The sequence below is a fragment of the Bubalus bubalis genome, chromosome 4, assembly GCF_019923935.1.
Source record: "Bubalus bubalis isolate 160015118507 breed Murrah chromosome 4, NDDB_SH_1, whole genome shotgun sequence".
In the NCBI taxonomy this organism is placed as follows: Eukaryota; Metazoa; Chordata; class Mammalia; order Artiodactyla; family Bovidae; genus Bubalus; species Bubalus bubalis.
The window spans coordinates 60586685-60612178 of NC_059160.1; the positions used below are offsets into that span (position 1 = coordinate 60586685).

The 25494-nt window shown below is 37.1% G+C and overlaps 3 pseudogenes; all 3 read right to left on the reverse strand.

Annotated features, from left to right (window-relative positions):
* Positions 1-6821: 6821 nt before the first annotated feature.
* Positions 6822-7788, reverse strand: LOC102403838 (annotated as a pseudogene).
* A 5065-nt stretch (positions 7789-12853) lies between these two features.
* Positions 12854-13882, reverse strand: LOC102403529 (annotated as a pseudogene).
* A 1783-nt stretch (positions 13883-15665) lies between these two features.
* Positions 15666-17455, reverse strand: LOC112584327 (annotated as a pseudogene).
* Between the last annotated feature and the right edge of the window lie 8039 nt (positions 17456-25494).

Below are 25494 nucleotides of genomic sequence, written 5' to 3' on the forward strand. Positions count from 1 at the left end.
TTAGATAAAGGAAACTAACAGAATGCATTATGCAAATTTGCACTAGAAGAAATGGTTTCTTATTTCCCAACATACTTGTTGTGGAATCTCTGTATATTCTAGAGTAGTGATCATACAACTATAGCCTCTAGAGCAAATCTTGCCCTCATTCATTTATCTTTTGTCTATGGCTGCTTTAACAGTATAAAGGTACAAGTCAGGATGTAAGAAGAGAAGGTAATTTCTTTCTCTTTCAGTATGCTTCTTGGATTGTTTCTTATTTTGGTTCTAGAATCTAGAGGGCAAACCTCACCATGGTTCTCAGTCTTGAAGAGATTGCCAGGCTTCTGTGATACTTTAATACCACCTCTTCTCATGCCTTGCAATCACAGATGCAGCTATGACAGTCTGATCTTGCTAATACCTATGTTACTCCAAAGTCACCCCACAGAAAACCATAATTCAAAAAGATATAGGCAGCCTCCAGTTCAAGATGGCAGAGTAGAAGGATGTGCACTCATCTCCTCCTGTGAGAACACTAAAATCACAAGTTGCTGAACAACCATTGCCAGGAGGATGCCAGAACCTACTAAAAAATGATACTCCACATCCAAAGACAAAGAAGAAGCCACAGTAAGACAGTAGGAGGGGCACAGCCATGATAAAATCAAATCCCAAACCCACTGGTCAGTGACCCACAAACTGGAGACAATAATAACAAAGAAGTTCTCCTGTTGTGTAGGCTCAGAACCCCACATCAGACTTCCCAATCTGGGGACCTGACAAAGGGATTAGGAATCCCCAGGGAATGTGACCTTGAAGGCCTTGCAAGAGTTGATTACAAGACTTACACAGGACTAGGGCAAACAGAAACTTCAGTTTAAAGGAACAAACAAAACCTTGTGCACCAAGACTCAGAAGAAAGGAGCAGTGACTTCATAGGAAACTGACCAAACTACCTACTTTTGTTGGAGGGTGTCCTGAGGAGGCTTCAGTCAGCAGGGACTGACCACAGGGACGGCAGGACTGGCAGCAGATGTCTGGAAAGGTCCCCTTTGGTGTAAACCCTCTTAGAGTTTTCCATTATTCTGACCGTAGAGCCTGTAGACCTGAGGGCTGGATGACCTCAGGCCAGAAAATGACCAGGTTGGGAGTGCGAGTGCAACCATCAGCACATAGTTAGATCAAGAGAGTTCCCGAAAAACATCTATTTCTGCTTTATTGACTATGCCAAAGCCGTTGACTGTGGGGATCACAATAAACTGTGGAAAATTCTGAAAGAGATGGGAATACCAGACCACCTGACCTGCCTCTTGAGAAATCTGTATGCAAGTCAGGAAGCAACAGTTAGAACTGGACATGGAACAACGGACTGGTTCCAAATAGGAAAAGGAGTACGTCCGGGCTCTGTGTTGTCACCCGATTTATTACTTTATTTATTTTTTTGCAGAATACTTGAACTGTGGTGTTGGAGAAGACTCTTGAGAGTCCCTTGGACTGCATGGAGATCCAGCAAGTCCAGTCTGAAGGAGATCAGCCCTGGGATTTCTTTGGAAGGAATGATGCTAAGGCTAAAGCTCCAGTACTTTGGCCACCTCATGCGAAGAGTTGACTCAATGGAAAAGACCCTGATGCTGGAAGGGATTGGGGGCAGGAGGAGAAGGGGAAGACAGAGGATGAGATGGCTGGATGGCATCACTGACTCGATGGACGTGGGTTTGGGTGAACTCCGGGAGTTGGTGATGAACAATGGGACTTGCATGCCACGGTTCATGGGGTCACAAAGAGTCGACATGAGTGAGCGACTGAACTGAACTGATCTGATGCAGAGTACATCATGTGAAACGCTGGGCTGGAGGAAGCACAAGCTGGAATCAAGATTGCTTGGAGAAATATCAATAGCTTCAGATATGCACATGACACCATCCTTACGACAGAAAGTGAAGAACTAAAGAGCCTCTTGATGAAAGTGAAAGAGGAGAGTGAAAAAATTGGCCAAGAGCTCAACATTCAGAAAACTAAGATTATGGCATCTGATTCCATCACTTCATGACAAATAGATGGGGAAACAGTGGCTGACTTTATTTCTCTGGGCTCCAAAATCACTGCAGATGGTGATTGCAGCTATGAAATTAAAAGACGCTTACTCCTTGGAAGGAAAGTTATGACCAACCTAGACAGCATATTAAAAAGCAGAGACATTACTTTGTCAAGAAAGTTCTGTGTAGTCAAAGCTATGGTTTTTCCAGTGGTCATGTATGGATGTGAGAGCTGGACTATAAAGAAAGCTAAGCGGTGAAGAATTGATGCTTTTGAACTGTGGTGTTGGAAAAGACTCTTGAGAGTCTCTTGGACTGCAAGGAGATCCAACCAGTCCATCCTAAAGGAGATCTGTCCTGGGTGTTCATTGGAAGGACTAATGATAAAGCTGAAACTTCAATACTTTGGCCACCTGATGCGAAGAGCTGACTCATTTGAAAAGACTCTGATGCTGGGAAAGAGTGAGGGCAGGAGGAGAAGGGGACGACAGAGGATGAGATGGTTTAATGGTGCCACCGACTCAATGGACATGGGTTTGGGTGGACTCTGGGAGTTGGTGATGGACAGAGAGGCCTGATGTGTTGCAGGTCATGGGGTTGCAAAGAGGTAGACACGACTGAGTGACTAAATGAATCGAAATTACTGAGCAAGGCCCTGTGCACCAGATAGCCTTGTGGTTGGTCTACAGTTAGCTTATCACTCTCATGGGACCACTAGTCTCCTCTTAATTGCTTATACCAAATATTTATTAAGTTTTGGAGTTCACTTAAGCTTGAATTGCCTACACATGTTTTTCTAAATAGAGTCAGTTCAAGTGGAGAGAGCTGTGGAGGCCTCCATTATCATGGTACAACTTGCTTTCTAGGTAAAACCAACAAGCAGGCACAGTGGTCCAGTTTGCTTAGAATGACACTCCTGCTTTAGGAGAAGGTTTCTGAGTGAGGTCACTAGCCTATGGTGTTCTGAGCACAAAACTTTGTCCTTTAAGAGAATGGGAGCAGCTGGAATTGGGGCCCAGTACTCTTGGCCTTACTTTCTTAGGGTAGAGCTTTTGAATGGGGGCTGGGTAGAGATCATCATATGTTTTAGCTACCCTTGCATTGCATAGACCTTGTTCAATGTGGCACTGGAGGGGACAAGTAATGTTTGCAGCAACAACAATCAAGGGCACATGGTAGCCTTTGACTGTGACCCAGGGTCAGAGGGATCTCTATGTTCCTGCCTGTACTTGCCTGAGTGCACTTTCAGCTCTGCTGGGATGAGAGAGGGCAGGGAAGGAGTGGGTCCTGGCTCAAATGTCATAGATTCTCAGTCTTCCTGATATTTGGAAGATTTTGTTCAGTAAATATTTTTTTGTTTGTTCTTTATTTTCAGATATTTCCCTGGTAGTCTCTTCAAATCAAACATATTTATTATGAGATCTCAAAATCTCAAGCTTCAAAAAACAGCAAAGAAGGAAAACAAACTAGGCAACCACATATGAACACATATCAGCTGTATTCGCAATAACTAAAAGCTGATCAAACATCAATTGTGCATTTGTTTAAGAGTGCATAAACAAAATTTGGTATATATGTACAATGGAAAATGGAAAATTACTCAGCAATAAAAAGAATGGGTTACTTATACATGACAAAATGAAGAAATATGGAAATCATTTTACACAGCGAAGAAGCCTGAGAGAAAAGATGACATGCTGTATGATTCTATTACATACCATCCAGATCACTGGTTATCTGGAGATGGGTTTGGAGGGAAGAATGGTTTGAAAAGAGGCCTAATTAACCATTTGGAAATAAAGGAAATATTCTGTATCTTGATGTGGTGGTGATTTCATTGGCCACAAAACTCACAGAGTTGTTCACTTTAAATACATACTGTTTATTTCAAACCAATTATTCCTCAATAAAGTGTTTAAAAAATAATGTGCAGGTCTTCTTTAGATCCAAGAATTTGTATTTTTTTTTAATTTTATTTTATTTTTAAACTTTACATAACTGTATTAGTTTTGCCAAATATCAAAATGAATCTGCCACAGGTATACATGTGTTCCCCATCCTGAACCCTCCTCCCTCCTCCCTCCCCATTCCATCCCTCTGGGTCGTCCCAGTGCACCAGCCCCAAGCATCTTTTGAGCAATGATTAAGAAACATCTTTTTTTTTTTTGAAAAGATTTCATCTTCACCTGACGAATAGGAAGCTGCACAATAAAATAGAAAATTTAGTTTTGCTTATTCATAATAATGATATATTTGTTATTTTTAACTAACAATTTATTTAGATATTTCTTATATTAAAACAGAATATTAAAAGAAGGCCAAATTTTTAAATATAATTGTTGTTAGTGTAGCAGCAGCTGAGTGAGGATTAAATACCATGAACACTCCCATTTAGGAAAAATAGCTAGTTATAACTCTACAATTAACTATAACTATAAATGTAATGAGATTAAAAATGAGATTAAAGTAGTAATAATGTTTTAGATAAATGTGGTCTTCAGTTTATTTAGGCATGTTTTGCTAGCATCCTTTTGCTTGTAAAATACAGAATCTTTCATGCAACACACTGAGTTCTATAATGGAACAAGCCTTGAAGAGATTCGTAATTCTTTTTAGTTTCACCACACCTAAATCCCAGGCACAGGTTCTTTGCTCACTGGACCTTAGTATTCTTTTATTAAACGGAGAAATAAGAGTTTCTGTAAAGTCAAGACAGTTGACTATCAAGCACATAGGCAAACCAGGATGAGAAAGCTCAGTCTGACCTGACTTTATTTTGTTAATTCTTAATGATTAACTATTATTACTCAGACTTTTCTTCTCATTTTATTAGGTGGTATTTCCCCAGTTAGAGATGCTCAAACATTAGAAGTCATTACTCACTTCTAGCTTGTTTTAACTTTATCAGCATTAATTAATATTCAGTTTAGTGTGTCTAGAATTTTAAGGTATTCCCTCTCTCCACTGTCATAAGACAGTGATTATCTTCTTCTATGAATATTTATCTTCCACAAGTTACCAACGTGATTTTTCAAAATGTCGATTTGAACACAAAATATTCTTTGAAGAAAAATCCCGAGTGCTTCCCTGTGGTCTGCAGAAAATAAGCCAACTTCCTTGTCTTCTTATATAGATGTGCATAATTTCCACGAATTTCCTTTTAAGTGTTAAATTTCACTCCCTCTCTTTTACATTAATATCAGCAATTAAATTTTTGGAAGTTTAACATATCATTATTTAATTGCCTTTGCACAGAAAGTTTTCTATTTAACTTTGCTGAAGTTTATTTATGTTTACAAATTTACTTATGAAGTTTTCCCTGATCGTTTATATCACTCATCTATAGAAGCTGCACTGTCTTTGTAATTTCTACCCTTGTGGCTCAGCTGGTAATGAATCTGCCTGCAATGTGGAAGACTTGGGTTCAGTTCCTGGGTTGGGAAGATTCCCTGGGGAAGGGAGGGGCTACCCACTCCAGTGTCCGCCTAGAGAATTCCATGGACTGTCCATAGAGTTGCAAAAAGTCGGACACGACTGAGCAACTTTCACTCACTTTATTCACTGGTTTTGCCATACGACATGTTATTAATAGCTATCCATTTAGCTATTTTTTCCATCAATTAATGTGAGCTCAAGTACAGAAATCATTTAAAATTGGGAATTTTTCAATAAGTATTAATTTGACAAATGAATTCTCACTAAGGCATATGTAACAAAATATGAATTATCTTTACTCTTGTTTACTTTTATTACAATTTCCTTGTGAAAAGGTACAATTAAAAAAAACAATTTATCAGCTTAATATATATTCAAATGAAGGGGAGAAATAATAATGATTCAAGCCAGAGAAACCATGAGATAAATGTGCCACTTGGTTAGCCTCTGAACAATTAAGAGTTACTTAAATTTCATACTTGAGACTGTGTACTTCAGAGTATCTGATTCTCTCACTAGACATTCACAAAGATTTCTTTAGTAAATCTGGTATTTTGTTCTGTCTTTCTTAATACATCAGACTGTTACCTTTACCAAGTATATATATATACTTGGTAAAGGTATATATATATAACATATGGTACTGACTGAAGATAAACAATACATCCCAAACAACAGCCTCAAAGTGTCAGAAGTTGGTATATATATGTCCTAAAAACAAATTACATGGAAACCATTATCATTATCCAAAAGGAAGTACAGAGAAAGTCAGTCTATTGCAAAATCAACAGCCAGACAAAATATAGTCCATCTTCCTGATGTATGTATTCTGATTAGGTCCAAATACATCTTTCAAAGTATATATTCTTCATATATGCGATTCAAACAAATAAAGTCTCTTAAGATTTGAATCGTATATGGAATTTAGAAAGATGGTAACGATAACCCTGTAAGCGAGACAGCAAAAGAGACACAGATGTATAGAATAGTCTTTTGGACTCTGTAGGAGAGGGAGATGGTGGGATGATTCGGGAGAATGGCATTGAAACATGCATAATATCATATATGAAACGAATCACCAGTCCAGGTTCGATGCATGATACTGGATGCTTGGGGCTGGTTCACTGGAAGGACGCAGAGGAATGGTACGAGGAGGGAGGTGGGAGAGGGTTCAGCATGGGGAATACGTGTATATCTGTGGCAGATTCATGTTGATGTATGACAAACCCAATACAATATTGTAAAGTAATTAACCTCCAATTAAAATAAATAAATTAATATTAAAAATAGATTTGAATCAGTGATTCTCTAAGTTATTATAAAGCTCAGCACTTTCAGAATATTACATTTACTTAGCTCTATTTTCAGTTAATATAGAATTAAATAAAAATAGTTGTTTCGCCAGGATCTTCCTCAGAGCTTCTTTGACATCTTGGTTTCTGAGAGAGTAAATCAAAGGATTGAACATGGGAGTGACCAGGGTGTAACACAAGGAGGCCACTTTACTCAGCTCTGGGAATCTGTCAGGGATGACATACATAAAGATGATGGCACCATACAGTACACTCACGACTCCCAGGTGAGAGCTGCAAGTGGAGAAGACTTTCTTTCGCCCCTCAGTGGAGCGTATTTTTAGAACTGTGGATACAATGTATATATAAGACACAATAATGACAATTATGGTAGGCAAAACAATAATGGTGCATAGGAAAAAGGATACCATATTAGGAATATAGAGATCAGAACAAGAAATCCTCAGAAGTGGACGCTCATCACAGTAAAAATGGTCAATGTTCCGAGAAGCACAAAAGGATAAAGTAAATGTTATGATGGTCTGAAGAACTGAGCTGATACAGCCAAAAAAATAGGAACCAGCCACCAACTGAACACAGAGATGTGTTGACATCTGCACAGAGTAAAGGAGTGGGTTGCAGATGGCAATGAAGCGGTCATAAGCCATGACTGCCAGGAGAAACCCCTCAGTCACAATGAAGAGGATAAAGAGAAACAGCTGGGTCACACAGCCTGCATAGGAGATGGACTTTCTCTCAGACCAGAAGTTGATCATAGCCTTGGGTGCAATAACAGATGAATAGAAGAGATCAACGAAGGACAGGTTGCCTAGGAAGAAATACATTGGTGTGTTCAGCCGGGGATCAGTCATAATAATGATCATCATGCCAACGTTCCCTAGAAGGATCATGGCATAGACAAGCAGAAAAAACAGGAAGAGGAGGATGTGGAACTCTGGGCGGACCCTGAAGCCGACAAGAATGAACTCAGTGACTTCTGAGTGGTTGCTTGTTTCCCTGTCACCCATGGCAGAAATCTGCTGAGAGGCACAAGGCAAAATAAATGAAACTGTGGCTTTGATTCTAGTGCTGTTAATACTTTCTTAAATGTAGAATTAAATTATTTACTGCTTAATAAGATATTGCATACAAAACAATTTTAATGTCAGGAAGATGCAAAAATTTGAAGTAGATGTCATTAGTTTTCTTAAACTGTAATTCTATTAAGCAGTGAAAAGATGTTCTTTGGTTATTTTATTTAAATCATAACTGGCAGGATTTCCGCAAGAAATTAGCCTATTTTTTTGCATAAAATCACTCACATTCTAAATTTCTATTCTTAAAATATGTATAGCTAGAGGCTTTTTTCATCTAAAATTGTAAAATGCACATTATCTAAAATAGACGTATCTCATGTAATCTATATGATAGTGTTTATAGCCCTCATGAGAACGAAGTTAGTGTTTGATTCATTACATGACAGTAGTAAATAAATTGAAAATATTTTTACCTTATTTTAGCTCAATATATTTCATTTTCCTTATTTATGTAGGCCATCTTTGAAAATACAATAAAATAGACATTATTGGCATAGTTAATAACATCCAAAATTCACTAAGTGAAGATAAAGTTCTCTAATGGAGTTTCAAATATTTTCCTTTTCTCAGGTCAAAGCCATTCTCCCAATATATACATTTTTATTGCCTCATTATAAATATTTCAATTCCATTAACAGTCATTTAAAAAATATCACAGTCATTTAAACTTCTTTTTGAGGCAGAGAAAGAAGGTAGTGAATATTCCAATCCTTACACTGCAGTGAATGACTTTCTACCAAGGCTCCATCACTTCAAGAGATCTCACTGTTTAGATAATGCAAGTAAACTTCACTGATATACATAAAGGGAAATTCCTTTCCTGACTTCTGTTAAACCTTAGGTGTTTTAAGATAAATATAATTGGGTAACCATGGATATTTAAAGACCATAGCAACTTGCATCGTCCAGAGTCCATGATCATGAACTAGAGTATGGGTAGTGGTGTTTATGATAGTGTTAGCTATTTAAAGCCTGTGAAACCTTCCTCAGGATATTTCAACGTTGAATTTTTGCTCATCCTGTGTGATGGATTCCACTGGGAGAGGAGTAATCGTAAAGTCAATTATGGTGCCATAATTGAAGACTCTTTGGCTGTTGCCCATGAGGACTGAAGTAACCTTAGGTACAAACAAATAGTCTAATAATAGTCAAAAACAAGAGAAAAAGAGAAAAATTCACTTGAAATTATTACCTGTATATCTTGATATACCTATGTTTCAGGATATGACAAATGCCTCAGGATATGACAAATGCTCTCTAAATCACAAATTCAAAGACAGATTATGGTTGCTAATGCTGTTCTCCTATATTTAAATACCAAACAGTTAAAAAATATACTGAAGGAAAGATAGCATTCATACAATTAACTTTATATCTTTAGCAAAAATACTTATGAGATTAGGCTCTGTATTTAAAAATTCCTTTAAAACTGCAGTGTGACTAAAAGACTACATTAACATCAGAGACATACTACTCTATTTAGTAAGCCCAACTTGATAAGAATGTCATTTTTCTAAAATATTTTTATAAGTTAACTTTAATATTATTTTTAAAAACCAGTTTTTAATTTAAAAATTATGTTTAGAATTTATCTGGGTTTTTAAAGTGTTTAGATAGCAAAAATGATGTGGGACCAGAGCTTCTCTTTTATTACAATTCAGTATTAGTAAAAGCTTAATTAGTTTAGGAAGAGAAAGTAGATTGGATATTTTAAACAGGAAAATATTATATAAGGATAGTCAGGTATATTAAACTGAGAAACCAGAGTTTCTGCAAAGTCAAGACAGTTGACCTTGGAACACATAGGCAAAAGCAGAATTTGAAAGCTCAGTCTGAGTTCTGAGAATATTTTCTTAACTCTTTTTTATTATTTTTTTTAAATTTAATTTTATTTTATTTTTAAACTTTACATAATTGTATTAGTTTTGCCAAATATCAAAATGAATCCACCACAGGTATACATGTGTTCCCCATCCTGAATGCTCCTCCCTCCTCCCTCCCCATTCCATCCCTCTGGGTCGTCCCAGTGCACCAGCCCCAAGCATCCAGTATTGTGCATCGAACCTGGACTGGCAACTCGTTTCATACATGATATTTTACATGTTTCAATGCCATTCTCCCAAATCTTCCCACCCTCTCCCTCTCTCACAGAGTCCATAAGACTGTTCTATACATCAGTGTCTCTTTTGCTGTCTCGTACACAGGGTTATTGTTACCATCTTTCTAAATTCCATATATATGTGTTAGTATACTGTAATGGTGTTTTTCTTTCTGGCTTACTTCACTCTGTATAATAGGCTCCAGTTTCATCCACCTCATTAGAACTGATTCAAATGTATTCTTTTTAATGGCTGAGTAATACTCCATTGTGTATATGTACCACAGCTTTCTTATCCATTCATCTGCTGGTGGACATCTAGGTTGCTTCCATGTCCTGGCTATTATAAACAGTGCTGCGATGAACATTGGGGTACACGTGTCTCTTTCCCTTCTGGTTTCCTCAGTGTGTATGCCCAGCAGTGGGATTGCTGGATCATAAGGCAGTTCTATTTTCTTAACTCTTAATGGTTAAATATTATTAATCATATTTTCTTCCTTATTTTATGAGGCAGCATTTTCCCAGTAAGAGATTATTAAACATTGAAATAATTATTATCTTCCACCAGACCTCATTTTATTAACCACCCCAATATTCAGCTTAGTTTATCCATGGTTTAAAAGATATTCCCTCTCTTCACTGTCTCATGTAAGACTGCTGTCATTAAAACAATGATAACCTCTCATTTGGATAATCAGAGGCTCTCTGTGATTCTCTTCTTTCATGAATATTTAGCTACCCAAAGTTAAAATGCAATTTTTCTAAAATACAAATTTGAACACAATATATTCTTTTATTTTTTATTTTTTTAATTTTATTTTATTTTAAAACTTTACATAATTGTATTAGTTTTGCCAAATATCAAAATGAATCCACCACAGGTATACATGTGTTCCCCATCCTGCACCCTCCTCCCTCCTCCCTCCCCATACCATCCCTCTGGGTCGTCCCAGTGCACCAGCCCCAAGCATCCAGTATTGTGCATCGAACCTGGACTGGCAACTCGTTTCATACATGATATTTTACATGTTTCAGTGCCATTCTCCCAAATCTTCCCACCCTCTCCCTCTCCCACAGAGTCCATAAGACTGTTCTATCATCAGTGTCTCTTTTGTTGTCTCGTACACAGGGTTATTTTTACCATGTTTCTAAATTCCATATATATGCATTATCCACAGTGCTTCCCTGCTGCCTGCAGAATAAAAGAAATCTTCCTTGTCTTGTTATATAGGTCTGTATGAGTTCCATGAATTTCCTTCAAAGTTTCTCTTACTCCCTCTCTTGTGCATTAAAATAAAAAACTAAATTTCAGGAAGTTTTGAAACTTTCCTTGATCATTTAGATCACTCATCTCTAAAGACTGCACTCTATACGTATTTCTATATTTGCTTGTATTCACTGGGTTTAACATATGGCATGTTAGCTCTCTAGTCAGATATTTTCCCCTCAATTACTGTGACCTCAAGTAGAGAAATTACTTATGCCTAGGAATTTTTATAGGGCAAAGAGTACATAAAAATTCAATAAGTATTGGATTGATAAAAGAATTCTCACTAAGGCACATCAGATCAGATCAGTCGCTCAGTCGTGTCCGACTATTTGCGATCCCATGAATCGCAGCATGCCAGGCCTCCCTGTCCATCACCAACTCCCGGAGTTCACTGAGACTCACATCCATCGAGTCAGTGATGCCATCCAGCCATCTCATCCTCTGTCATCCTCTGCTCCTCCTGCCCCATATCCCTTCCAGCAGAAGAGTCTTTTCCAATGAGTCAACTCTTCGCATGAGGTGGCCAGAGTACTGGAGTTTCAGCTTTAGCATCATTCGTTCCAAAGAAATCCCAGGGCTGATCTTCAGAATGGACTGGCTGGATCTCCTTGCAGTCCAAGGGACTCTCAAGAGTCTTCTCCAACACCACAGTTCAAAAGCATCAATTCTTCGGCGCTCAGCCTTCTTCACAGTCCAACTCTCACATCCATACATGACCACAGGAAAAACCATAGCCTTGACTAGATGGACCTTTGTTGGCAAGGTAATGTCTCTGTTTTTCAATATGCTATCTAGGTTGGTCATAACTTTCCTTCCAAGGAGTAAGTGTCAACAAAATATAAAATTTACTTGTTTATTTTATTACAGTTTTCTTGTAAAAAGGAAGGATATCCAAAAATAATTTATCAGATTAATTAATATTCAAATGATGGGGAGATACAATTATTCATGTCAGAGAAACCATGAAATAAATTCATTTAGCCTCTGGGCAGTTGAGTTACTTACATGTCACCCTTCAGGCTGTGCACTGCAGAGTGATTCTCTCACTAAGAGTTCACAAAGATTTCTTCAGAAAATATGATATTTCATTTGCTTATTACATTAGCTTGTGCTACCTCTACCATGTATATTTATATCCACATAACACATGTTACTAATGCAAGCAAAATGAAGATGAAGCACAGAGAAAGTCATTCCATTCTGAATCAAACAGGCAAATCATATTCCAAATGTACTTTTCAGCTGTAAATACGTGGAATTCTTTTTTTTTTAATTTAATTTTATTTTTAAACTTTACATAATTGTATTAGTTTTGCCAAATATCAAAATGAATCCGCCACAGGTATACATGTGTTTCCCATCCTGAACCCTCCTCCCTCCTCCCTCCCCATTCCATCCCTCTGGGTCGTCCCAGTGCACCAGCCCCAAGCATCCAGTATCGTGCATCGAACCTGGACTGGCAACTCGTTTCACACATGATATTTTACATGTTTCAATGCCATTCTCCCAAATCTTCCCACCCTCTCCCTCTCTCATGGAATTCTAATAAATGAAAACTTTATGATTAAATATTTGTAAGATCAATGGGCACAACTTTTTAATCAGTTGCTTCCCCAAGTTGTTATAATTTCCAGGACTTTCATTTACATTACTGTAAAAAGAGAATTAAAGTATCTTTTCTCTAGGCTCTTTCTCAGAGCTTCTTTGACATCTTTGTTCCTCAGAGAGTAAATGAAAGGACTCAACATAGGAATGACTAGGGTGTAACATAAGGAAGCCACTTTACTGAGCTCAGGAAATGTATCAGGAGTGAGATACATAAAAAATACAACACCATAGAGTACACTCACGACTCCTAGGTGAGAGCTGCAAGGGGAGAAGGCTTTCTTTCGCCCCTCAGTGGAGCGTATTTTTAGAACTGTGGATACTATATATATATATATATATATATCTAACACAATAGTGACAATTATGGTAGGCAAAATGATAATGCTGCATAAGAAAAAAGAAACCTACTTATGAATATAGAGATCAGAGCAAGAAATCTTCTGAAGTGGACGGTCATCACAGTAAAAATGGTCAATGGTTCGAGATGCACAAAAGGATAAAGTAAATGTCATGCTGGTTTGAAGAACTGAGCTGATGCAGCCAACAAAAATAGGAACCAGCCACCAACTGAACACAGAGATGTGTTGACATCTGCACAGAGTAGAGGAGTGGGTTGCAGATGGCAATGAAGCGGTCATAAGCCATGACTGCTAGGAGAAATACTTCAGTCACAATGAAGAGAGCAAAGAGAAAGAACTGGCTAATACAGCCTGCCAATGAGATGGACTTGCTCTCAGACCAGAAGTTGCTCATAGCTTTGGGTGCAATAACAGAAGAATAGAAGAGATCAATGAAGGAGAGGTTGCCTAGGAAAAAATAATTGGTGTGTTCAGCTGGGGGTCAGTCATAATAATGACCATCATGCCAACATTTCCTAGAAGGATCCTGGGGTAGATAGGCAGAAATAGCAGGAGGAGGAGAATGTTTATTTCCAGGCAGACCCTGAAGCCAACAAGAATGAGGTCAGTTGCTTCTGAGTAGTTGCTTGTTCCCCTGTCACCCATGGCAGACAACTGCTGGGAGGCAAAAGAAATGAAATTGCGACTTTGAGTCATCAATTTGTCAATATGCTCTTAAATGTAGCTATACATTATTTACTTCTTAATCAGAAAAGGTATACAAAACAATTTTAACGTCAATAAGATGCATGATTTGGATTTAGATATTACTAAACTTCAGGAATTGTTATTCCATTAAACAATGAAAGAAGTTATTTGGTTATTTTATTTAAATCATACATTGGCAAGGATTTCTGTAAGAAATTAGCATATTTTATTGTCTAAGATTACTCACATTCTGAATTTCTATTCTTGCTATATTTATTGTTAAAAATTATCTTACCCAAATTAGGAGTATTACATCTTATCTAAAATAAGCATATTGCAGGGAATCTCTATGGTAGTGTTTATAGCCATTATGATAGCTAAGTCAGTATTTGTGTCATTACATGACAGTATTAAAAATATTTGAAATATTTTATTTTATTTTACCTCAATATATTTAGTTTCCATTGTTATTGGAGCCATCTTTGAAAACAATGTGATTAGACAATATTGGTAAATTAAGTAAAATAAAAAATCACTGAGTAGATAAAGTTCTCTAACTCTACTTCTAAACATACGTTCCTTTTTTCATATCAAAGTCATTCTTTCAAATACATGAATTTTAATTGCTTCATTACAAATGTGGAACTTGCATTAATCGTCATTTAATTTTAAAAAATGTCGTAATTACTTGGCCCTCTCTTTAAAAGCAAAGAGAGAAGCTGGTGAATATTCCAATCCTTATACCACAATGAACAACTTTCTACCAAGGCTGCATCAATTCAAGAGATCTCACCCTTTAGACAGAGAAAGGAAACTTCAGTGATATACATAAAGAAAATCCCTTTCCTGAATTCTAGTGTACCTGATATGTCTTAAAGTAAGGATAACTGGATAACTATGGATATTTAAAGATCATAGCAACCTTTTGTCTATAATCTGTGATCATGAGCTAGTGAATCAAAAGTGGTGTTTTTAACGGCCTCAGTTATTTTTAAATCTCTGATACCTTTTTCAAGAGTATTTTAGCATTGAGCTTCTACTCATCCTCTATGATGGATTCCACTGGGAGAGGGGTAATCGTGAAGTCAATTATGGAGACATAAGTATAGACTCCAGGGCTGTTGTCCATAAGGACTGAAATAACCTCAGGTACAGTTTAATAATAGTCCAAATACAAGGAACTTTTCCTTCTATAGTTGTGTATATTCTTTGGGAAATATTTCTGGACTTTATTTTCTTTACTGACAAAGAAAAACTTTATGGCATTATCTCAACATACATATCGGTAAGCATAGAAAAGAGATTTAAAAGTTTGCATATGAGGAAAGTTTTAGATAAGTAAATATTTTAAGTTATGTAGTAAATTATACTTATGATTAAAAAAAATCCCATTTCAATTTGTAATTTTGGAAAAGGTCAGTTTTGATTCCAATTCCAAAGAAAGGCAATGCCAAAGAATGCTCAAACTACTGCACAATTGCACTCATCTCACCTGCTAGTAAAGTAATGCTCAAAATTCTCCAAGCCAGGCTTCAGCAATACGTGAACCCTAAACTTCCTGATGTTCAAGCTTGTAGGGATTTTCTCCCCGGGACTTGGAAATGATGAATCTGAAAGAACAAAACTTGGACAGTCTCTTGTAAGGACTGACAAATTTATTTCTGCAGTCGAGCCTTTGTATAGAAGCAGGAACAAAGAGCTTAGAGTATATGGCCAGCAGAGCGCATACGGGGTTAAGACATAATCAGTAAAAGCTATTTCAAGGACAGCGCGTTCTAAATGACCTCCTTTTGTTTTTAGCTTAAGCATGGTAGCTGCTAGTTGGACTCCATTGTGAGAGGCTTGGAGTCTTGAATAGAGACATCTGTATCCTATAATCAATGACAGAAAAAGTAGGGTGATTAATACATATATAAAAACCAAGTTCTTGGGTCTAGGGACGATAGGGTTTTAGTTAAAGTATCATAAAATTGAGTGCTGTACAACTCCTTAGGTACCTCAACTTGAAAATTAGCATTTTGTTGTTTCAACAGATTGATGTCTAAACTTGAGTTGTTTGTGAGATCCTGAAAATGCGCTTTAACTTTATCCCAAGGATATTCAGTGTATTATAAGGCATGTTAGTCAGACAAAAAGACATAAAATTCCAGTGACAACGTATATGTGTTTGGAAAGTCAGTTGCTGCATTTGATCTCCTAAGTGGATTATCACAGCTTGTAACTCATTAATTCGTGTTTGTAATTGCTGATCTATTTGGGCTTGTCGAATCCAAAAATCATGAGAGTCGTTGTGCCATACAGTGATAAAATCATGATTTTGTATAGAATTGTGTAATGCCATATCAAACAGGGTTCCTACTGTAACAATGGATATTAGACTAAGAATGCCATCAATAATCCACCCTATTATGCACTTCGACCTTTTCAGACCATTTCTGAGCAGAACTGAAAGGAATAAAGAGTCGGCCCATGGCTCTGTTAAATTGACAGGAAGCCATAGTTTAGACCTCTGCTTGACTATAGTGACGTTGGCGTTGTGGTAAGAAATAGTATGGTTTAAACATGTATATAAAGCACAAGCTGTACAGTTAACAATTTTAGCAGAAATATCTATATCAAAGTTACCTACAATAAACATGTACGGGAGGTGCACACAGGATTGGATATAACCTGTACTATTATACATAAAGTTATAGTTTTGGGGTTTTAAAGCCTTCACAGTACATTGGCAAAGCATTCCAGTGCAGCAGGAATCTTCCAAATATGCCATTGTTCAGGTCCTATAACAGGGACTATAATTCTGGGCCAAGGTGGAGATAACCCTCCATTATACCAATTTAACAATACATCCTTATCAGTCCAAAAGCCAATATTGGTCTTATGGAATCCCCATGTGTTGACTCTATGATACCACGAGCAGCTATGATTTTTTTCTTGCTCCTCAGAGCAATTCACAAATAACCCATTGGGCCCCCAATCCACGAATTTGAATATGGACTGATTTTGTTGTTTGATAGAAACCATCCCGAACTGTTCCCGGCAGTTAGACCAATATAGTGGTTGAATTGATTGTTTCTTTTTCCAAGATACAGCATCACATATTAGTTCTGTAGGCTGGAAAAGTGAGTCAGTATAGTTAGCTATTTGTCCAGGATAATGTCTTTCAGAACCATTTAAGAGGAAGGATGCAGTTGCAAACATTCCTATACTGTAGGCGGAAACATTGTGTACCGAGTAAGCCCACCATTGTGGGAATATAGTCATGCACAAAGAGTGAACTCCGAAGCATATAGGTAGTGTCTCGAATCCAATTGAAACATTTATCTTTTTTCCTTCATCTTCTTCATGAATTGACCCCTGCTTTGACCATGGGGCAGGGAAGTGCAGACTATCGTTGGTGAATACCATAGGGGCCTTGTCAACCCAATCCACTATGGATAACAAAGGTGGATTAGGTATATATGTCCAATAAATATATTCCACACTTACCCCAGAGGAACAGGAAAGAACAGTTAACATTGCCAGAAACAGCTTATCTGGAGTCATAGGCGTTCCAGTGTTCTTCAGTGTTTGCTCAGCCTGACGAGTCATGTTTTTCACTTGAACCCATGTCAGGTAAGGATTCAGACAATGGCGTTTCCTCGTTGGCTCCTTCAAGGTCATTGACGAGACCCTTCGCGTCAGCTTCATCACTTGCCAAGGGAGTCCAGTCTTGGGGTCCTTCTCAGTAACGGACAGGGCGAAGGGAAACCCAGATTTCTTCTCCATCTGCAATGACAAGACCATAACCCTTGCCTAGGAGTCGTAAGATTCCTGGCAGCCATTGATTGAATTGCTTATACCATATCGGTGTATTGATTTCTAATTTGCTGTTTTTGTCTTCTGCAAAATGTCTATCTGCATGAGTGTCAGAATTATTTTTTGTTAAGTTTAAAAAATTTAGGGAATAAAGAATTAAAGATAATAATAATTGAGGGTTCATAGGATAAGAAGTGTACCTCCTATTATAAATTCCCCCTTTCTGTTTTAATAAATGAGTTTTTAGGGTGTGGTGGGCTCTTTCAATAATGGCTTGGCTTTGGGGATTATAGGATAATGTGTACCCTCACACATTCCTGTAATGTGTGTGATGTTCCATTCTGATAAAAATGAACGAAACGAGTGCGAGGTAAATGCAGGTCCATTGTCTGTTTTCAGGACTGAAGGAATCCCCATAATGGGGAAGGTGAGTAAGAGTGTGGAAATGGAGTGTTTGCTGGATTCTGAAGAGACAGGTATTGCCCAGATAAAGCTGGAAAAATGTATCTATTGAGACAAAAAGCAAAGAAAACTTTCCTAGGGAGCACTGAGTGAAGTCAGACTGCCAAAGGGAATTAGGCTGTTGGCTTTGGGGGATAACTCCTGAAATCGTAGTTTGTAAGTGCAGAGGGGCGCAGACATCATAGGTTTTAATAATATGCCTTGCTTCAGTGAGAGGAATATGGTATTTAGAGTGCAATCTGTTAGCATTGGTATGAAGATTAGCATGTTTGTCACTGGCAGATGTAAAGACGGGAGCTATGAGCCTGTCAATGGCATCATTTCTTGCAACCGGAGGGCCAGGTAAACCTGAATGAGCACGTATATGTTCAATGGAGAAAGGTTCCATACGTGAGTGAATTAAGGCTTGAGTTTGTGAAAAAAGAGTATATAATTCTTCATCTAGATTATATAAAAAGGCGGTAACAAAGTCAGGAAAAAGGGAAGCAAGGTATTTGGAATCAGTATATACGTTGAAGGATAATGGTTGAAGAGACAAGAGAGCATATAAAACATACAATTCAATTCTTTGTACTGAAGAATAGGTAGTGGGTAATTTTCTTTGATATTAGGGCCAACAATCCCTGTTATGCCTTTCTTGTTGCCATCAATGAAATAGGTGGGTGCATTGGAAATAGACTGGGATGCAATGATATTAGTTATAATGAATTTAGTACATTGTAGAAAGTCCCATAATTTTCCTTTTGGCAAATGAAATGAGATAACATTTTGAAAATCATTTAATGCTATTTGCATGGTCAGGTTATACTGTAAGGCAATTTGCAATTCCTTTTTTTGTCAAGGGGACGTGTATTGTATATGGATCAAATCCATACAAAATTTGTACGTGGCTTCTCCCTGACACAATTAATTGCCCTATTTTCTCAATATATGATACGATTTTTTTAGACTGTTTAGTGTATAAATATATCCATTCTATTGGGCTGTGTTGAGCTATAATTGCAGTGGGCAAATGTTCAGTGGGGAATATATATAAAGAAACCAGTTGATCATGATCTAGCCGAGTTGAGAAAGATTGTTGAATGTGTTCCTCCATTAAGGCTAGCTCTTCTCTGGCCTCTTTTGTTTGCTGCCTAGGGCTATTAGGGTTAAGGGATCCCTTTAAAATTTTAAATAGATTTTGTAAGGCATAGGTGGGGATGCCAACAGATGGCTGTAGCCAATTAATATCTTCTAGCAACTTTTGAAAATCATTCAGCGTGCATAGAGACTGCACAGAAATTTGAGATTTTTGAGGTTTGATTTTAGATTCTTCCATAACATGTCCTAAATAATTAAAGGGTGCTTTCAATTGAATTTTATCTGGTGCAACAAGCAGGCCATGATTTTGAAGAGTAATAGTAACTTCATTATATAACTGTTGTAAACAGAGTTCAGATTCCATGGAGAGAAGTATATCATACATGTAATGAATTATGAAAGCAGTAGGATATTTATCTCTAATGGGTTGTAATAAAACAGATATGAGATATTGGCAAATGGTAGGAGAGTTCATCATTCCCTGAGGTAGAACCTTCCATTGAAATCTTTTAACAGGAGCCATGTGATTTCTAGAAGGAACTGAAAAAACAAAACGTTTTCTATCTTTAGGATGCAAAGTAAAAAAGCAATCTTGTAAAATAATAATTATAGATTAGCCTTTTGGTACCATGGAAGGGGAGGGTAATCTAGGTTGTAAAGGCCCCATAGGCTTTATAGTATTATTAATATTTCTTAGATCTATCAACATTTGCCATTTTCTTGATTTCTTTTTTATTACATTAGTTTTATCCACTCCTAGTAGTCTAGAAGGAGCCACAATTTTACCCCAATCAAGGGGTTATTTTTCCACTCTAATGATTGAAATGTTAGCTCTGGTATCTAGCATGCCTGTGAAATTTTTTCCCTGTATGTGTAAAGTGAGCATGGATTTCTGATGTTCCTTTAACAAGGTGGATAGTGCAGCAGCAAGGCTGGTATTACCAAAGCCTCCCTGCCGAATTTTATCAGATGCTTTCATTGGTTTGACATATGGTAAAAGTAATAATTGTGCAAAATGTTCCCCTTTTTGTAAATATATATTCCCCATTTTCACAACATTTACCATAACATGTATTTCCCCTTTATAATCTTCATCAATAACATCGGTTAATACCATTAAACCTTTCATTGTGCAGCTATTATGTCCCAAAATTAGTCCCACCGTCCCGGATGGAATTGGGCCATAATATCCGGTGGGAATTTTGTGGGGATTATATAATTCCATTAATTCATGTCATAAGGACTAGGTATATCAATGCAAGCACTCTTAGATGTAGCTGCTTGTAGCATCATAACATTGAGTCCTCCTTTTGTAACGGGGCTAGATGATGGCCCCTGTTGTTTTTGTTGTGCATCGGGGGTCAATGTGTTTCCATCCTTATCAAATTTAGAATGACATTCATTCAGCCAATGGAACCCCTTTTTACATCTTGGACATACTCCTGGGGGTCTCTTCTTATTAGAAGTAGTAGTATTTTTTTTTGGCCTGTGTTGGCAGGTGGCATTGTTTTTTCATATGTTTGGCCTTCCCGCAGTTAAAACATTTGGCATTAGCAGCTTTCTGTACAATAAAGGTTTCTAATGTCACCAATTTTGCTCTATGGGACATAGATCTGATATCCTTATAAGCTTTCAAATATTCCATAAGAGAGCCAGTCTCTCGAATTGGTCTAAACATGGATTGACATTCCTCATTAGTGTTTTCAAAAGCAAGTTGTTTTAAAATAATATTTTGTAAAGTCACATCCTTAATAGATTTTTCGATTGCATCTTTTAATTTCCCTATAAATTGAGAATATTCCTCCTCATGTCCTTGAATAATCTTAACAAATGAACCATCAGAGTTCATGCTATCAACCTTTGCCCATGCCTTGTAGGCAGTTTCTTTAATGAAATGTAACATCTGAGGGTTAATATTAGCTAATTGTGCAATCATATAGGTCATGGCTCTTGTTTCAGTGAGTATATCATAGGTTAAATTGGAAGGGTTACCATGAGATTGCTGGTCAATCATCATTTGTTGGGTCTCATCATTAACCCATATTTGCCATTAAAGTAATTGTTGAAGATTTTGAACCATCTTTGCTATTTGAAAAAAATCATATGGCATATAATGATCAGCCCATCCTCCGAGGAATTCTACACAGTAAGGAGAAGTAGGTCCATACAGAATGCATGCTTTCTTAAAGCTAGACAACATGCCAAAATCTAGATTAGCCCATGTATTTTGGCCTTGGGCAGGTTGATTAAACTGTATTGGGAAAGCAAAAGCACAAGCAGGTATCTCCTGAGGAGAAGTGAAATGATTAGTATGAGCAAAGTTAGCAACTGCTGTTACAGGTGGAGCAGAAGGAAAAACCTCAGATTTGGGCTGTCCATTGAATGAAATGACCTCCATTCTAAGTGGCTTCAGTTTTGACACATCCTGTATATATATGTCTCTAAGTTGTTTTTCTAAGGATTGTGTCTGATTGAGCATAACATTCTTATATTTCAAAGCACCTTGCATATCTTGTTCCTTAAGCTCATATTCATGTAGGGCTGAATAGTCTTTACTTCCAAATCAACGTTATGCCCTTCAATTTGTTCTATGATAGCCCGTATGAGTGACCATGTAACCCTTGCCGATATGCTCGCAAAACATTACTTTTAACCCTTTTCTATATGTCTAGATTGAGTGTCCCCTCTTCTGGGAACCATGAATTGTTCCAGTAAAATATGATAGCAACCGTTCAATTGATCTCTTGAAATAGTAATACCATTTTGTTTCAGAAAATGATGCATTATAGAAATGACAGGAATCTTATTGCTATGTTGTCCCATCCTGCTTGCCTCTTTCTGCAGGGCTCGTCGCTTTGTTCAGGCTTCCTTTCATGTTCCTGTTCGTGGCGCCACTTGTGGGGATTTTCTCTCCGACTTGGAAACGACAAACCTGAAAGAACAACACTCGGACAGTCTCTTGCAAGGACTGACAAATATATTTCTGCAGTCGAGCCTTTTTATAGAAGCAGGAACAAAGAGCTTAGAGTATATGGCCAGCAGAGTGCGTACGGGGTTAAGACATAATCAGTAAGAGATATTTCAAGGACAGCGCGTTCTAAATGACACAGGTGTTTATCCCATGACCCATTTTCTCAAGCAACATCTTTAATATTATTAAATCTTGGCGCCGAGCATAGCTAAAAGCAGGAGATGTTTTTCAGCTATTGCAAAGCCTGGGTACTTCTGGCCTTCCGCCATTTTCCCAAGGACCTTCTCCTTCAAGGATATTTTGCGCTGCACTTCCGAACAAAGCTGGTTTTAGAAAAGGCAGACGAACCAGACATCAAATTGCAAACATCTGCTGGATCATGGAAAAAGCAGGAGAGTTCCAGAAAAACATGTATTTCTGCTTTATTGACTATGCCAATGCCTTTGACTGTGGGGATCACAATAAACTGTGGAAAATTCTGAAAGAGATGGGAATACCAGACCACCTGACCTGCTTCTTGAGAAATCTGTATGCAGGTCAGGAAGCAAGAGTTCGAACTGGACATGGAACAACAGACTGGTTCCAAATAGGAAAAGGAGTATGTCAAGGCTGTATATTGTCACCCTGCTTATTTAACTTATATGCGGAGTGCATCATGAGAAACTCTGGACTGTAAGAAACACAAGCTGGAATCAAGATTGCCTGTGGCGGATTCATTTTGATATTTGGCAAAACTAATACAATTATGTAAAATTTAAAAATAAAATAAAATTAAATAAAAAAATAATAATAATCCTAAAAAAAAAAAAAGATTGCCAGGAGAAATATCAGTAACCTCAGATATGCAGATGACACCACCCTAATGGCAGAAAGTGAAGAGGAACTCAAAAGCCTCTTGATGAAGGTGAAAGTGGAGAGTGAAAAAGTTGGCTTAAAGCTCAACATTCAGAAAACGAAGATCATGGCATCTGGTCCCATCACTTCATGGGAAATAGATGGGGAAACAGTGGAAACAGTGTCAGACTTTATTTTGGGGGGCTCCAAAATCACTGCAGATGGTGACTGCAGCCATGAAATTAAAAGACGCTTACTCCTTGGAAGGAAAGTTATGACCAACCTAGACAGCATATTGAAAAACAGAGACATTACTTTGCCAACAAAAGTCCGTCTAGTCAAGGCTATGGTTTTTCCTGTGGTCATGTATGGATGTGAGAGTTGGACTGTGAAAAAGGCTGAGTGCCGAAGAATTGATGCTTTTGAACTGTGGTGATGGAGAAGACTCTTGAGAGTCCCTTGGACTGCAAGGAGATCCAACCAGTCCATTCTGAAGGAGATCAGCCCTGGGATTTCGTTGGAAGGAATGATGCTAAAGCTGAAACTCCAGTACTTTGGCCACCTCATGCAAAGAATTTACTCATTGGAGAAGACTCTGATGCTGGGAGGGATTGGGGGCAGGAGGAGAAGGGGATGACAGAGGATGAGATGGCTGGATGGCATCACTGACTGGATGGACGTGAGTCTGAGTGAACTCCGGGTTTTGGTGATGGACAGGGAGGCCTGGCGTGCTGCAATTCATGGGGTCGCAAAGAGTTGGATACGACTAAGTGACTGAACTGAACTGAAATGATGCTTCTTAATGTAGGTATATTTCATGATATGGCAAATGCCCACTATCACAAATTCAAAGTGAGGTAATGGTTGATAATTCTATGTATATCTATATTTAAATACAAAACAGTTAGATAATATATTGGAAGAGATGATAGTATTCAATACATTTAAAAAAATCCTTTGTAAAAACAGTTTAAGATCAGGATCTATATTTGAAAATTCTTTCAAAATTACATGGTGACTGAAAGACTACATTAAAGTCACAGTCATAGTATGCTACTTAACAAGCCTAATTTTCTAAGAATGCCATTTTTCCTAAATATGTTTGTATTTTAATTTTATTTTTAGAAAATAACTGTCTAAATTAAAAAAAAAACATTTTTATATTTTATCTGGGTTTTATAAGTGTATAAACACCAAAATGATGTGGGACCAGGTCTTCTTTTTAATATAATACAGTATTAGTAAAAGTTTAACCAGTAGAGGAAGAGAAAGCAGTTTAGATATTTTAAAAAGGAGAATACTAATTAAGGTTAATTAAGGCCTGTTGACAATCATATGTCTTTGTGAAAAATGGATATTCAGATCCTCTGCTTGCTTTTAAAATGATTGCTTTTTGCTTCTTTTTTGTTTGTTTGTTTACTTTTGTTTTTGAATTGAGTTGTATGTGTGTTTTTTTTTGGCATATTTTGAATATTAACCTCTTATAAAATGTATTGTTTGCAAATATTTTCTCCTATGTAGTCGGCTTGCCTTTACATTTTGTTCAAAGACTCCTTCATCTGCAAAGGTTTTCGGTTGATGCAGTCCCATTTGTTTATTTTTGCTTCTGTTTCCCTTGACAGAAGAGACAGATCCTTCCTCCTCAAAATATATACATTGCTGAGACTGATGTCAAAGAGTTTACTGCCTGTGTTTTCCTCTAAGAGTTTTGTGGTTTCAGAGCTTACATTTACGTTTTTATCCATTTTGAGTTTACTTTTGTATATGGTATGAGAAAATACACCAGTTTGATTCTTTTGCATGTATCTATCTAGGTTTCTCAACACCATATATTGAAGAGCCTCTTTCCCCATTGTATATTCTTCCTCCTTTATTGTAGATTAATTGATGTATAATCCTGGACTTACTTCTGGACTCTCTATTCTGTTCCACTGATCTATGTGTATATTTTTGTGCCAGTACCATACTGTTTTGATTACTTAGCATTGTAGTATAATTTGAAATAAAGGATCACAATAATTTCAGTTTTGCCCATCTTTCACAAGAATGTTTTGACTATTTGGGATCTTTTGTGCTTCCATACAAATTTTAGAATTATTTGTTGCAGTTCTGTCCAAATATGCCTTTGGTATTTTAATAGAGATTGGATTGAATCTGTAGATTGCCTTGCATAGTATTGTCATTTTAATAATATTAATTCTTCAAATCCATGAGCATGGCATATCTTTCCATTTGTTTGAGATGTCTTCAATTTTTTTGATCAGCATCTTCTATGAGATTTAAGTGTACTACTTATTTTCTGATGCAATTGTAAATTGAATTTTTATTACTTTCTCTTTCTGGTAGTATACAGAAACTGTTAGTATATAGAAACACTATGCTACACAGATTTCTGCATATATTTTTTTTTAATCTGGCAACTTTATTGATTCATATATTATTTCTAATAGATTTTTGATGGCATCTTTATGATTTTCTCTATATA